Source organism: Canis lupus, chromosome 7, assembly GCF_048164855.1.
Source record: "Canis lupus baileyi chromosome 7, mCanLup2.hap1, whole genome shotgun sequence".
NCBI classification, from domain to species: Eukaryota; Metazoa; Chordata; class Mammalia; order Carnivora; family Canidae; genus Canis; species Canis lupus.
Genome location: NC_132844.1, coordinates 67,570,635 through 67,585,770, shown reverse-complemented (window position 1 = coordinate 67,585,770; position 15,136 = coordinate 67,570,635). Strand labels below are relative to the sequence as shown.

General features: G+C 37.9%; 1 protein-coding gene across 1 annotated transcript in view; it reads right to left on the bottom strand.

Moving 5' to 3' along the window:
- Nucleotides 1-15,136, bottom strand: part of SRPK1 (SRSF protein kinase 1) — a 93,121-nt gene that overhangs the window by 58,007 nt on the left and 19,978 nt on the right.

Here is a 15,136-nt window from a genome sequence, read left to right as displayed (position 1 = left end):
TAAATGTTCCAATTAAAAGACACAGAATGGCTGAAAGGATAAAAAAGACAAGACTCATATATATGTGGCCTAGAAGAGACTCACTTTTGAGGTAAGGGCACACTCAGACTGAAGTAAAAGTATGGAAAAGTATTCTATGCAAATGGAAACAAAAGAAAGCTGAAATAGCTATACTTTTATCAGAAAAAAATAGATTTTAAAACAAAGACTGTGGGATCCCTGGGTGGCGCAGCGGTTTTGGCGCCTGCCTTTGGCCCAGGGCGCGATCCTGGAGACCCGGGATTGAATCCTATGTTGGGCTCCCGGTGCATGGAGCCTGCTTCTCCCTCTGCCTGTGTCTCTGCCTCTCTCTCTCTCTGTATGTGACTATCGTAGATAAAAAAAATTTTAAAAATAAATAAATAAAACAAAGACTGTAATAAGAGACAAAGATGGCATTACAAAATGATAAAGGGGGGATCCCTGGGTGGCGCAGCGGTTTAGCGCCTGCCTTTGGCCCAGGGCTCGATCCTGGAGACCCGGGATCGAATCCCATGTCGGGCTCCCGGTGCATGGAGCCTGCTCCTCCCTCTGCCTATGTCTCTGCCTCTCTCTCTCTGTGTGTGTGACTATCATAAATAAATAAAAATAAATAAAAAAATGATAAATGGGTCAATCCAACAAGATGACTTAACATTTGTAAATATTATTGTACCTAACATAGGAGTACCTAAATATATTAACGGACCTCAAGGGAGAAAATGATACAAGGCAATAATAATAAAAATCTTAATGTCCTACTTACATCAATATATCATCCAGACAGAAAATTAGTAAGATAACTATGGCCTTAAATGACTCATCAGACCAAATGGACTTAACAGATACATACAGAATATCCCACCCAAAGGCAAAATACACATTCTTCTCAAATACATGCAACATTCTCCAAGATAGACCACATACTCACAAAACAAGTAATAAATTTTAAAAGACTGAAATATATCAAGCATATATTTTCTGAGCACAATGGTATGAAACTAGAAATAAACTACAAGAAAACTAGAAAATAGAGATTAAGTAACATGCTACTGTACAACCAACGAATTAAAGAAATCAAAGTAAAATAAAAAATACCTGGAGACAAATGAAAATTGAAATGTACCAAAATTTATGGGATGCAACAAAAGTACTTCTAAGAGGGAAAGTCATAGTGATAAATGCCTACCTTAAGAAACAAGAAAAGTCTCAAACAACGTAACTTTACACTTCAAGGAACTAGAAAAAGAAAAACAAAGCCCAAAGTTAGTACAAGGAAGGAAATAACAAAAACTAGAGCTGAAATATATAAAACAGAGACTAAAAAGACAATAGAGAAGATCAACGAAACTAAGGGTCGATTTTTTTGAAAAGAAACAAAACCGACAAGCCTTTAACTATACTAAGAAAAGATAACTCAAAATCAGAAATGAAAGAGACGTTATAACTGTGCTATAAATATACATAAGATCCTAAGAGACCACTATGAACAATCATATGCTAATAAACTGGACAAACTAGAAGAAACTAATAAACTGCTAGAAACATACAACCTATACCAATAATGAATCAGGAAGAAACAGAAAGTCTGAAAAGACCATTAACTAGTAAGGAGACTGAATTAACCCAACAAACAAAAACCAATGGGTTCACTGGTAAATTCTACCAAAAAGTCAAAGAACAATGCTAATTCTTCTCAAACTCTTCCAAAAAATAGAAAAGGAGGGAACTCTTCTGAATTCATTTTATGAGGCCAGACTTACCCTGATAACAATTACAGGTTAATATCCTCAATAAACATAGATGCAAAAAATCTTCAACAAGATATTAGCAAATCAAATTCAACAGATTAAAGGATCATCTCTACAATAGTGGGACTTATTCCAGGGATGCAAGGATGGTTCAACCTTCACGAATCAGTCAGCATGGACACATTATCAAAATGAAGGATTAAAGGAATATGATCGGGGCAGCCCTGGTGGCCCAGCGGTTTAGCGCCGCCTTCAGCCCGGGGTGTGATCCTGGAGACCCAGGACTGACTCCCACATCAGGCTCCATGAATGGAGCCTGCTTCTCCCTCTGCCTGTGTCTCTGCCTCCCTCTGTGTTTCTCAAGAATAAATAAATAAAATCTTAAAAAATAAATAAATAAAAAAAATATGACCATCTTGAAAAAAGAGAAAGATTTAACAAAATTCCACACCCATTCATCATACAAACTCTCAACAAAGTAGGTATAAAGAGAACAAACCTTAACACAATAAAGGTTTATATAAATACAGCCCACAGCTGATATTGTATTCAACAATGAGAAAGCCTTTTCTCTCTAAGATCAGGAATAAGACAAGGATGTTCATCTCACTGCTTCCAGTCAACAGAGTACTAAAGTCCTAACCAGAGCAATTAGGCAAGAAAAAGAAATAAAAGGCACCCAAACTGGAAAGGAATAAATAAAACTGTCACTATTTGCAGACAACATGATATTATATACAGAAAAATCTAAAGACTCCACCAAAAAACTGTTAGAAGTAATAAATTCAGTTGAGTTATGGAATACAAAATCAATACACAAAAATTGGTTGTGTTTCTATATACTCATAATGAACTATCAGAAAATTAAGAAAATAATGTCATTTACAATTGTATCCAAAATAACAAAATACCTAGGAATAAAACGAGGGAAAACACCTGTATATTGAAAACTATAAAAACTTAATGAAAGAAAATTAAAAAGATACAAATAAATGGACAGTCCAAGCTCTTGGATTAAAAGAATCAATGCTGTTAAAATATCCATACTACCTGCCGCAATCTGCACATTCAATTTAATTACCATGAAAATTCAAATAGCATTTTTTCAAAAAAATGGAATAATATTACAATTTTTTAAATCTTGCAATTTGTATGGAACCATAAAAAAACCTCAATAACCAAACAATCTTGAGAAAAATGTACAAAGCTGGAAGTTTCATGGTCTCTGATTTCAAATTTTATTACAAAACAATGGTAATCAAAAAAACAAACAAACAAAACAATGGTAATCAAACAGTAATAGTACTAGGGATGCCTGGGTGATTGAGCCTGCTTAAGATTCTTTCTCCTTCTTCCTCTCCTCCCTCAGCCCTTGCTTGTGCTGTCTCTCTCAAAACAAAAACAAACAGGGCAGTCCGGGTGGCTCAGCGGTTTAACACCTGCCAGCCCAGGGTGTGATCCTGGAGACCCGGGATCAAGTCCCATGTCAGGCTCGCTGCATGGAGCATGCTTCTCCCTCTGCCTGTGTCTCTGCCTCTCTCTCTCTCTCTCTCTGTCTCTCATGAATAAATAAATAAAATCTTAAAAACAAAAACAAACAAAAAACCAGTATGGTACTAGCATAAAAACAGACATATAGATCAGTGGAACAGAATAGAGAACTTAGAAACAAATCCACATTGGGATGCTTGGGTGGCTCAGGGGTTGAGTGTGTCTGCCTTCGGCTCAGGGCATGATCCTGAAGTCTCAGGATTAAGTCCCACATCAGGCTCCCTGAATAGAGCCTGCTTTTCCCTCTGCCTGTGCCTCTGCCTCTCTCTCCCTCTCTGTGTCTCTAATGAATAAGTAGATAAAATCTTAAAAAAAGAAATAAAATATTTTTTTCAATTTTTATTTATTTATGATAGTCACAGAGAGAGAGAGAGAGAGAGAGAGGCAGAGACATAGGCCGAGGGAGAAGCAGGCTCCATGCACCGGGAGCCCGATGTGGGATTCGATCCCGGGTCTCCAGGATCGCGCCCTGGGCTAAAGGCAGGCGCCAAACTGCTGCGCCACCCAGGGATCCCTTAAAAAAAGAAATAAATCCACTCATATATAGTCAATTAGCTTATGACAAAGGAGCTATGAATATACAATGGCGAAAGGATAGTCTCTTCAATAAATGTTGCTGGGAAAACTGGACAGCCATAGGCATTAAGAAAGAAACTGGACCACTATCTTACATCATACACAAATAGATTAAACACTTAAACATAAGATCGGAAACAATGAAACTCCTAAAAGAAAACATAGGTTGTTAACTCATTGACAAAAGTCTTGATTTTCCGAATTTGACACCAAAAGCAAATACAACAAAAGTTTTTAAAAATAAGTGTGAAATCATACTTAAAAAAAGCTTCTGCAGAGTAAAGGAAACCATCAATAAAATCAAAGGTAAGCTACTGAATGGGAGGAAACATTTGAAATCATGTATCTGATAAGGGGCTAATATCCAAAATATTGAAGAATTCATACACTCAACAGGGGAAAAACAAACTTCAATTAAAAAATGGGCAGAGGGATCCCTGGGTGGCGCAGCGGTTTGGTGCCTGCCTTTGGCCCAGGGCGTGATCCTGGAGACCCGGGATCGAATCCCACGTCGGGCTCCCGGTGCATGGAGCCTGCTTCTCCCTCTGCCTATGTCTCTGCCTCTCTCTCTCTCTCTCTCTGTAGGACTATCATAAATAAATAAAAATAAAAAAAAAAAATGGGCAGAAAAAAAAAGGGAAAAAAATGGGCAGACGATCTGAAGAGACATTTTCGCCAAGAAGACATACAGATGGCCAAAAGGTACTTCTCAACATCAGGGAAATGGAAATCAAAACTGTAATGAGATAGCACCTCACACCTGTTTGAAAGGCTATTATCAGACAAAAAATAACAAGTGTTGGTGAGCATGGGGGGAAACTGGAACACTCACAGACTGCTGGTGGAAATGTGAAATAATGCAAATACTTTGGGAAACAGTTTGTCAGTTTCTCATAACGTTAAATATGAGCATTACCATTTGACCCAATAATTCTACTTCTAGGTATATATCCAAGAGAAATGAAAATATACCCACACACACAGAAAAAAAAACTACAACTGTTCACAACAGCATTAACTATAATAGTCCAAAAGTGGAACAACTCAAATGTCCATCAACTGATGAGTGGATATATAAAAGGTAGTATATCCATGTGACAAAATATTATTCAGCCTTAAAAAGAAATGAAGTACTGACATATCCTGCAACATGAATGAACCTTAAAAACATTATACTAAGTGGAAGAAGTAGCCACAAAAGACCACATATTATATTATTCCCCTTATATGAAATGTCCAGAATAGGCAAATTCCCAGGGACAGAAAGTAGATTAGTTGCCAGAATCTGAGAAAAGAGTATAATGGTGAGTGACTGCAGTGAGTTTGTTTTATTTTTGGGGGGAGGAGGGTGCAGGGGCAGTGAAAATGTTCTAAATTTAGACTGTGGTTAAGACTGTACAACTCTGATGTCAGAAAGGAGAGTGGAAGTAGGATAAATGAATTAAATCTTCTTTAATCATAGCACAAGTTGATGGTAATAGCTAAAGCCGATCAATCAAGAAATAGCAATAAGCATGATGGAGCTATACATTAAACAAAAGAATATGAAATGAAGGACGCCTGGGTGGCTCAGCAGTTGAGCATGACTTTGGCTCAGGATGTGATCCCAGGAGTCCCAGGATCGAGTCCCACACTGGGCTTCCTGCATGAAGCCTGCTTTTCCCTCTGCCTATCTCTATCTTTCTGTCTTTCATGAATAAATAAATAAAATCTGGGGCAGTCCCGGTGGTGCAGCGGTTTAGCGCCGCCTGCAGCCCAGGGTGTGATCCTGGGGACCTGGGATCCAGTCCCACATCAGGCTCCTGCATGGATCCTGCTTCTCCCTCCTCCTGTGTCTCTGCCTCTGCCTCTCTCTCTCTCATAAATAAATCTTTAAAAAATAATAAATAAAATATTTTTAAAAAAATGAAATGAACATAATGTTACATGTCAATTATATCTCAATAAAACGAAACCATCAACTACACAGACACAGGTCAAAAATAGTTGCTTTAAGAAAGTAGGCTCAGGACTCAGGAAAGGGTAGGACAAAAGACTATATATATATGTACCTTTTACTAAAAGGTTTCCATTCTGGGGTGCCTCGGTGGCTCAGTTAGTTGAGTGTCTGCCTTCGGCTCAGGTCATGATCTCAGGGTCCAGGATTGGGCCTCCCTCACATAGGTTCCCTGCTCAGGGGGGAGCCTGCTTCTCCCTCTCCCCCCATGCTCATGCTCTTACTATCTCAAATAAATAATAAAAAAAAGTTTCCATTCCATTTTTTAATACCAAGAGACATAATTCCTTATGGAACAAACAAAAAGCCTAAACACCCAGCAAGAAAGGGCTAAGTAAATTTATTGACTGTTTAAATCACCATTTATGTAAACTTTGATTGCTAATTTGTTCTTTTAATGTAAAGATTGTAATTTCTGAAAGGATTATCTATTTGTACCCTTTAATCAATACCTTCCACTTTATTTTATTTTTTAAAATATTTTATTTATTTATTCATGAGAGACGGCGGGGGGGGGGGCGGGGGGCGGGGAGGCAGAGACACAAGCAGAGGAAGAAGCAGGCTCCACGCAAGGAGCCTGGTGTGGGACTCAATCCCGGGACTCCAGGATCATGCCCCAGGCCAAAGGCAGGTGCTAAACCACTGAGCCACCCAGGTGTCCCAATACCTTCCATTTTAAATGTTTACTATTCCTTAAAATGTTTCTGTGCAATGAACTTCGAAAGTATATATTACTATCTTTTTTTAAATAGTCAGTTTATCATACTATCACATTTTTCCAGTGTCCCATATCTACTTTCTTGTCTACGTGTTTTCCCTAAGACTTCCCTCTTAGCACCTTTTGACCTCTGGCTCCAGTTCAGATTTTCCAAAACAAACAAACAAACAAACAAACAAACAAAAGACAACAAAAACATTGTATATTAACACATGCAGGAAAAGAAAAAGGAGTTATTAGCATTATTTCTGCATCTTCATAGTCCCAATAAGACTAAAGGACAATATAAGGGAATTCATGGCAATTCAGATTATGTAGAAAAAGAAAACAGGAGCACTTGGTGGCTCAGTCGGTTAAGCACCTGCCTTTGGCTCTGGTCAGGATCCCAGAGTCCTGGGATCAAGCCCCACATTGCCCTCCCTGCTCAGTGTGGGAGTCTGTTTCTCCCTCTCCCTCTGTCTGCCTGTGCTTTGTCTCAAATAAATATTTTTTAAAAAGAAAAAGAAAAAAGAAAAAGAAAAAAGAAAAAGAAAAAAGATTCTCCTCTATATGAATTGACCGTAAGACCTTTGATTCTATAGACACATATGTGCCCTGTTGTCTCCACTCTTCCAGAACCTCAATGCCAACTATCACATCTTACGAGACATTATAATAGAGTGTAAAAGCATGGACTGCAGCATAACATGTTTGTAGTCAAATCTTGGCTTTGCTTTTATTCCGTGTGATCTTAGGCAAGTAATTTAACCTGTTTCCTTACCTATAAAGTCATAAAAATAAAAGCACTAAGTTTATGAGGTTGCAATGAGCATGAAATGAGTTAGCAGTACTTATAAAAGGCTTAGGATAGTTGTCTGGCAACAGATACTATTATTTCAAATAGAGAAATTTGGATAGTCTCTTTGGCTGGAGCTCCTCTCTGTGACAGTTTGATATTAACAAATATTGGCAGTGAATCTGAGGAATGCAACTTTAAAGTTCTGGGAGAAAGGTACATGCATATAACCCAAATAAAATTAATTTTAAGACAGGATACTTAAAAAAAAAAAAAAAAAAAAAGACAGGATACTATTTGAGAGAAAAATACTCTCTGGAGGGACACCCGGGTAGCTAAGTGGTTGAGCGTCTGCCTTTGGCTCTGAGAGTGATCCTGTGGTCCCGGGATCAAGTCCCATATCGGGCTCCCAGCATGGAGAGCCTGCGTCTCCCTCTGCCTATGTCTCTGCCTCTGTGTATCTCTCATGAATAAATAAAATCTTAAAAAAAAAAACTCTCTGGACTTAAAAAATGTTTTTTTTTTTTCTTTTCTTTTTAGAGTGCCTTTTTTGTCAGTTGAATCATCACTTACTAGGATACTTAAAGCCATGGATGCACGGATTCTATATGCTATCCCTGTCAATAAATAAGGGATCTTCTTTTGTTGCTTGACACTTAAAAATATATATATATATTTAAATTACTTCAGTAAAGCTTCTTGTGTGATCATGTACACAAAAAGCACTCTGATACAGAAAGAATAATGGGGGTTTTTCCTGTAATTATGAAGTTGCTTAGCTGTGCTCATCTATTTGTGCTTAATGCTTATCAAACACTGACATGCCAGCAAACAATTAATTTTGTTGCTTCTCTCAAGGGAGAGTAATTGTTCATCAAAAGTAGAAAAAGGACAGGAAGAAAAAAAAGTCTTATTATGTGATTTTCCTCCTCTTTATTCTATTGGGAGATAGTCAACTCATTCATGACTATGCAATAATTTGCTGGTAACAATAACCTTAAAATATCTCTTGACTTCAAATTATTATGTTACCTAGAAAAGGCAAGGGACATCTCCAATCTAAGACAGTTTCTGCACTCCAAAAGAATATAGTTTAGAAGTTTCAACCCATAAGCCACGTTACAATCTTCCCTCTCCAAAGAGGGATCAGATTTAAAAGAAGCAATAGTTTTTTTTTTTTTAAGATTTTATTTATTCATGAGAGAGAGTATTCATGAGTATGTCTCTCATACACAGAGAGAGAGAGGCAGAGACACACAGGCAGACAGAAAAGCAGGAAGCAGAGACACAGGTAGAGGGAGAAGCAGGCTCCATCTGTGGGACTCAATCCTGGGATTCCAGAATCACGCCCTGAGCCAAAGGCAGACGCTCTACCATGAGCTACCCAGGACTCCCAAAGCAATAGGTTTTAAACAACAAAAATATCAACCTTAAAAAAGTTCATACACCCCTACTTTTCAAATTAGTAATACCAAAAAGACCAAGCCTCCTTGTTTCAGTCTAATTCAAAACACAAGGATATTAAACTCTACCATTAAATAAATAAATAAATAAATAAATAAATAAATAAATAAATAAATAAACTCTACCACTGCTTTACGTAGTGGGTATGTACATAATGGAAGAAAAGTTGTTTTGAATATTTTACCAAAGTACATGTGAATATAGAACAAAATTGCAAAAACACCCAAAAAACAAAATTGCATTGCTGATCCAGAAATGAAGCCATTATACTTCCTGTCCAGTTCTTTAAGCACTACTGAAAATAGCAGTCCAGGAGAAAGTATGCGAGAAAATAAAAACTCACTCTCCTGTTTGAGGGACAGAGAAAGCCATCAGGTTCAATACATTCACAAATATTAATGTTTTCTAGTGTAATCAAAGGGGATGTACATTGTAACACGGTTTTACCTTAAAAATTATTTAAAAACTAGCTTCCAATAACCATATGGTCAAACTTCCCATTACAAATAATGATACAGGGATCCCTGGGTGGCGCAGCGGTTTAGTGCCTGCCTTTGGCCCAGGGCGCGATCCTGGAGACCCGGGATCGAATCCCACGTCGGGCTCCCGGTGCATGGAGCCTGCTTCTCCCTCTGCCTGTGTCTCTGCCTCTCTCTCTCTCTCTCTGTGTGTGACTATCATAAATAAATAAAAATTAAAAAAAAAAAAACAATGATACAATAATATGCAGTATACAGCATCTTGATTGCTCTCAACAAAATATTTAACTAAAACCTAATCAATCTTTTAGTCTGAACTTCCAGTTTTAAGAAAATACAATGGAGAGAGAACAAGTTAAATCCAGAATGTGGGATATTTTCCAAGAAAATATGAAAAAAAAGAAATTCAGTTATTGGGGTAGTGGAGGGGAGGGAGATGGTTTTAGATGAAGAGATAAACATACACCTCTAAAATAGGAGAACCTGGGGAACCCTGGGTGGCGCAGCGGTTTAGCGCCTGCCTTTGGCCCCCAGGGCGCGATCCTGGAGACCCGGGATCGAATTCCACGTTGGGCTCCCGGTGCATGGAGCCTGTTTCTCCCTCTGCCTATGTCTCTGCCTCTCTCTCTCTGTGTGTGACTATCATAAATAAAATTTAAAAAAAAATAGGAGAACCTTGTTTTAATCAAGATTTAAACAGCAGACATTTATTAGGCAACTGGGGAGATATGACTATTAACTGGCTGTAAGATGATACTGGGGAATTACTGCTAACCATAACACCATTACTGCAGCTGACAAAAATATGTAAAAGAACATCCTTATTCTTCTGAGGAGCAAGCTGAAGTATTCAGGGATATGGTATCATGGTTTCTGCAGCTTACTTTCAAATAATTCAGCCAAAAATAATTTATATGCATATGTCTACATATACATATCAATATAATACATATATACCTAAGTAATATACCTAAATAGCCAAATATACAAAGTATTTATAATGCTATCTTTCAACTTTTCTAGATTTTTGAAATTTCTCATCACTGAGATAAAGGATTAGGATAGAATCGAACTGTCTTATGTTTTATATATATTTTATTAAACATTTTATAGCCATTATTGCACTTAAAAACATTAATATTCCACATAGATGCATTGTTATTTCTAATTTTCTGAAAATTTAGGTTTCTGTGATTAACAACCTCAAACATAAAAAAGTGGGATACACAGGAAAGCATTAAATGAGCACTTTCTTGACATGGTGTAACTATAAACTAATAAATGATTTTCTTGTGGCTTACAGAAACTTAGTATAGGTATATTCAATAATGAAAAGTGTTTTGTGTGTTTTCTTTAGAGACAGAGAATGCACGCATGTGTGTGCGCGTGTGCACGCACATGTGCTAGAGTGGGCAGGAGAATCTCAAGCAGGCTCTACATTCAGTGTGAGTCCAATTCAGGGCGCTTGATCCCATGACCTGAGCCGAAATCAAGAGTCTGACACTTAAATGACTGAGCCATCGAGGCACCCCAATTAAGTGTTTTTCTGACACCTGGCAAACCAGGGTTAGTCAGCAGTTAGAATATCTGTGTAATAATACTAATTTTTCTTTGCCCTCACCAATCTGAAACTAAGCTGTAATTTTCACAAGGACAGGGACTGTGTCTTATCCATTTTTGTTTTACATGTGCCCTAATTTCATAGGCATTCAAAAGTTTACTGAAAAAGACTTGACAGCTATTAATAAATCATAATCATCTTTCAATTTTACAGAAGTTTTTATATTATCTACCGATTTCCATGAAAAGGAATGCTTTCTTGTTAAGAAAACATTTTGAGGTTTCTCCCAGGTCCAATCCTAGTGAAATGAAAAGGTATGTTCAAAGATTTATACACAAATTCATAGAAACTTTATTCTTGGGCAGCTCGGGTGGCTCAGCGGTTTGGCGCCTTCTTGAGCCCAGGGCCTGATCCTGGAGACCCAGGATCGAGTCCCATGTCAGGCTCCCTGCATAGAGCCTGCTTCTCTCTCTGCCTCTCTCTCTCTCTCTCTCTGCGTGTCTCTCATAAATAAATGAATAAAATCTTTTAAATATATATATACATTTAAATATATTTCCTACCTTTACCCTCTATGCCTGCTGAAAAAGCCTAGAAACAACAGAATCCTAATAGCAATGAGCAGGACCAGCAACTAGACCCTCATTTCCATATATAATTCCTCACTAAAAAGCACAAAGGGATTCTTTGGAGCAATAGGTGATTCCAGTCTTGGGCAGAGAAAGCATAAAGAATCTGGAATATCTCCTTATGCAGAATAAGACATAACTAAAGTTGAAGAGATGTAACCAAATGTAATGCTCAAACTCTTGACTAAATCCTAGATCCAAAAAAAAAGGTGTAAAAGACATATTTGAGGGGATCCCTGGGTGGCTCAGCGGTTTAGCGCCTGCCTTTGGCCCAGGGGGCGATCCTGGAGTCCCGGGATCGAGTCCCATGTCGGGCTCCCGGCATGGAGCCTGCTTCTCCCTCCTCCTGTCTCTCTGCCTGCCTGCCTCTCTCTCTCTCATAAATAAGTAAATAAATAAAATTTTTTTTTAAAAAAGACATATTTGAGATAATAGGAAAATCAAAATATGGTCAGAGTGTTAGATGATATTGAATTAATATTCACTTTCTTAAGTGTGATCATTATCAGTATAATAACATTATTGCTTTTATTAAAGGAAAATGTGATTCTTAGGAGAGTATCTTGAAGTCTATACAGATGATGTGTCATGAGATCTGCAACTTCCAAATGTTTCAGCATCAAATTTACCATGTCGACAGCTTTATTTCATAAAGGCCAAAAACGGGAAACAACCTAGATGATTATCAAAAAGTGAATGGATAAACAAACTGTGGTATATCCATAAACTGGAATACTGTGCAGTAATAAAAAGAAATAAACTACCAATACACATAAAGCATGGATGCATCTCAAAATCATTATGCTGAATAAAAGATGCCAGGGATCCCTGGGTGGCGCAGCGGTTTGGCACCTGCCTTTGGCCCAGGGCACGATCCTGGAGACCCGGGATCAAGTCCCATGTTGGGCTCCCGGTGCATGAAGCCTGCTTCTCCCTCTGCCTGTGTCTCTGCCTCTCTCTCTCTCTCTCTGTGTGACTATCATAAATTTAAAAAAAAAAAAAAAAGTATTAAAAAAAAAAAAGACGCCAAATACAAAAGAATACATGCTGGGCAGCCCTGGTGGTGCAGCGGTTTAGCGCCACCTGCAGCCCAGGGTGTGATCCTGGAGACCCTGGATGAGTCCCATGTCAGGCTCTCTCCATGGTGCCTGCTTCTCCCTCTGCCTGGGTCTCTGGGTCTCTGCCCCTCTCTCTCTCTCTCTCTCTCTCTCTCTCTCTCTCTCTCTGTGTGTCTCTATAAATAAATAAATAATATTTTTTTAAAAAAGAATACATGCTGTGTATTTACATTTATATAAAACTCTAGAAAAGGTAAACTGATGTATAATGTCAGAGAACAGAGCAGTCATTGCCTGGGGGCAACAGTATAGGAAGGGATGGGAGCATGAGGAAACTTCTGGACACAATGAAATTTTGTGTACTTTGGTGGTGGTTTCATGGATGCATACAGCTAGCTGCCAAATCATCAAATTGTGTACTTTGTTACAGAAAGATGGAAGAAAACAGGGCAAAATGTCAGCAGTAAGTAACAGTAACAGGAGAAGAATTATAGGTTATCATACCATTTTTTTTTTCAACTTTACTACAGGCTTAAAATTTTTTTTCAAAAAAGGTTGAATGGAGAACTCACAAAAAGATAAAAATGACACTCCACACATATTTTTTAAAAAGGTCAAACACCCTGAAAGAGAAATGTAAATTCATTACTGAGGGATCATTTCTCATCTATCAGACTGCCAAATAATTACAACACATTCTGTTGGTGAAGCAGTTGGAAAATGAGCACTTACACACTCAAACTAGTGAGAATGTATGCATAGTACAATCTTGCTGAAAGGAAATCTGGTAATACTTAAATGATAAATCTACTTGGGTTCCAACCCAGCAATCCAATTCTAGGAATCTGTCCTGAAAGATACACCTTCAACAAATTGGAAATACATTTACAAAAGGCTATTCACTGCAGTCTTGTTTGTAATCACAAAATATTGAAAACATCCTAAATGCCCATACATGGGAGTGGCTGAATACAGTGCGTTATATGCACACAATTGAGGAACATTGTACAGGGAGCCCGATGTGGGACTCTGCACTATGCAGCTGCAAAAGAAAAAAAAAAAAAGGATGACGTTCTTTATGAACTGATATAAGGTAATAGATAACCAAGACATACAGCCAAGTGAAAAAAGGAGAGTGCAAAGGAGTATCTATAGGACACTACCCTCCAGGGAAGAAAGAAAAGGGTATTAAAACAAATACACATACCTCCTCACCTGTGCAAAATAAAGCACAGGAATAACAGAGAACTAAAACAACAACGGGCAATGGAAAGAGGTGGAAAAAGAGGGATCTGGGGTATCTGGGATGGGAAGGAAGTGCACTTCTGAGTAGAACTCTTTGTATAGCTCTGGATCTTCAGAACCACACGTAGTGTGTTGTCTGGCTCCCAAAATAAAAAAATAAAACCAACCAAAATGCAAAGAGAACCCAAAATGAAACACAAACACTAACAAATGAACCTTACTGCATGTCAAATGAACATCGCACTTTGAGCACAGGTTGAAAAGGATTTTTTCCCTGGTATTTTTTGGTTTTGATTCTGACTTTCTTCCTTTTGTCATGCATACACTTTTTATTCTTATGAGATAAAATATTTCAAGCTTTATATATACAGCTTTTGGTCATGCGTAGGGGGCCTGCCAGCTTCTAAGATGATTTCGCTTTTAACTTTCACATTTTTTCTTATGTGTTCATGGTTTCTTTTTTATTTTTTTTATTATTTTTTAATTTTTTTTCATGGTTTCTTTTTTAATGTTTAAATATTTGATCCACCTCTAAGTAATTCTTTTTTTAAAAGGTTTTATTTATTTTTTTTTAAAAGGTTTTATTTATTTATTCATGAAAGACAGAGAGAGAGAGAGAGAGATGCAGAGACACAGGCAGAGGGAGAAGCAGCCTCCATGCAGGGAGCCCGATGTGGGACTCGATCCTGGGACTCCAGGATCACGCCCTGAGTCGAAGGCAGACGCTCATGCTCTGGGCACCACCCAGGTGTCCCCACCTCTAACTAATTGTGTTAATAGGGCAAGAATAATTTTTTTTTTTAACCCTAGTTATTCCAATAGCAGTTGGAATCCATTTTTTCTGAATTCATTTGAAATACAACTTTTATGGTGTTAAATTCCCATGCATTTACTGCCTTTTTAGATTCTCTGTTCTGTTCCACCATCTTGTTTATTCAAGGATTAAGTATCAAGCAATTTTAATTATTATAACTTCACAGCATTTAAAATACCTGGGCAGTTCCCACCACATTCTTATTATTACACTTTTTCAAGTTTTATCTACATGACACAGAAAGAGAGCACAGAGGGAAGAGCAGAGGGAGAAGCAGGCTCCCTGTTGAGCAGGGAACCAGATGTGGGGCTGGGATCATGACCTGAGCCTAAGGCAGACGCTTAACTGACCTAGCCACCCAGGCACCCCTTACTATTACACTTTTCACAATTTTTATTATTCTTACATTCGTATTTTTCCATGAAGTTTAAAATCCGCTTTAGTTCTTCACAGAATATTGTCACTAGATAGGACATTTATGTATTAATTTAGGGAGAACTA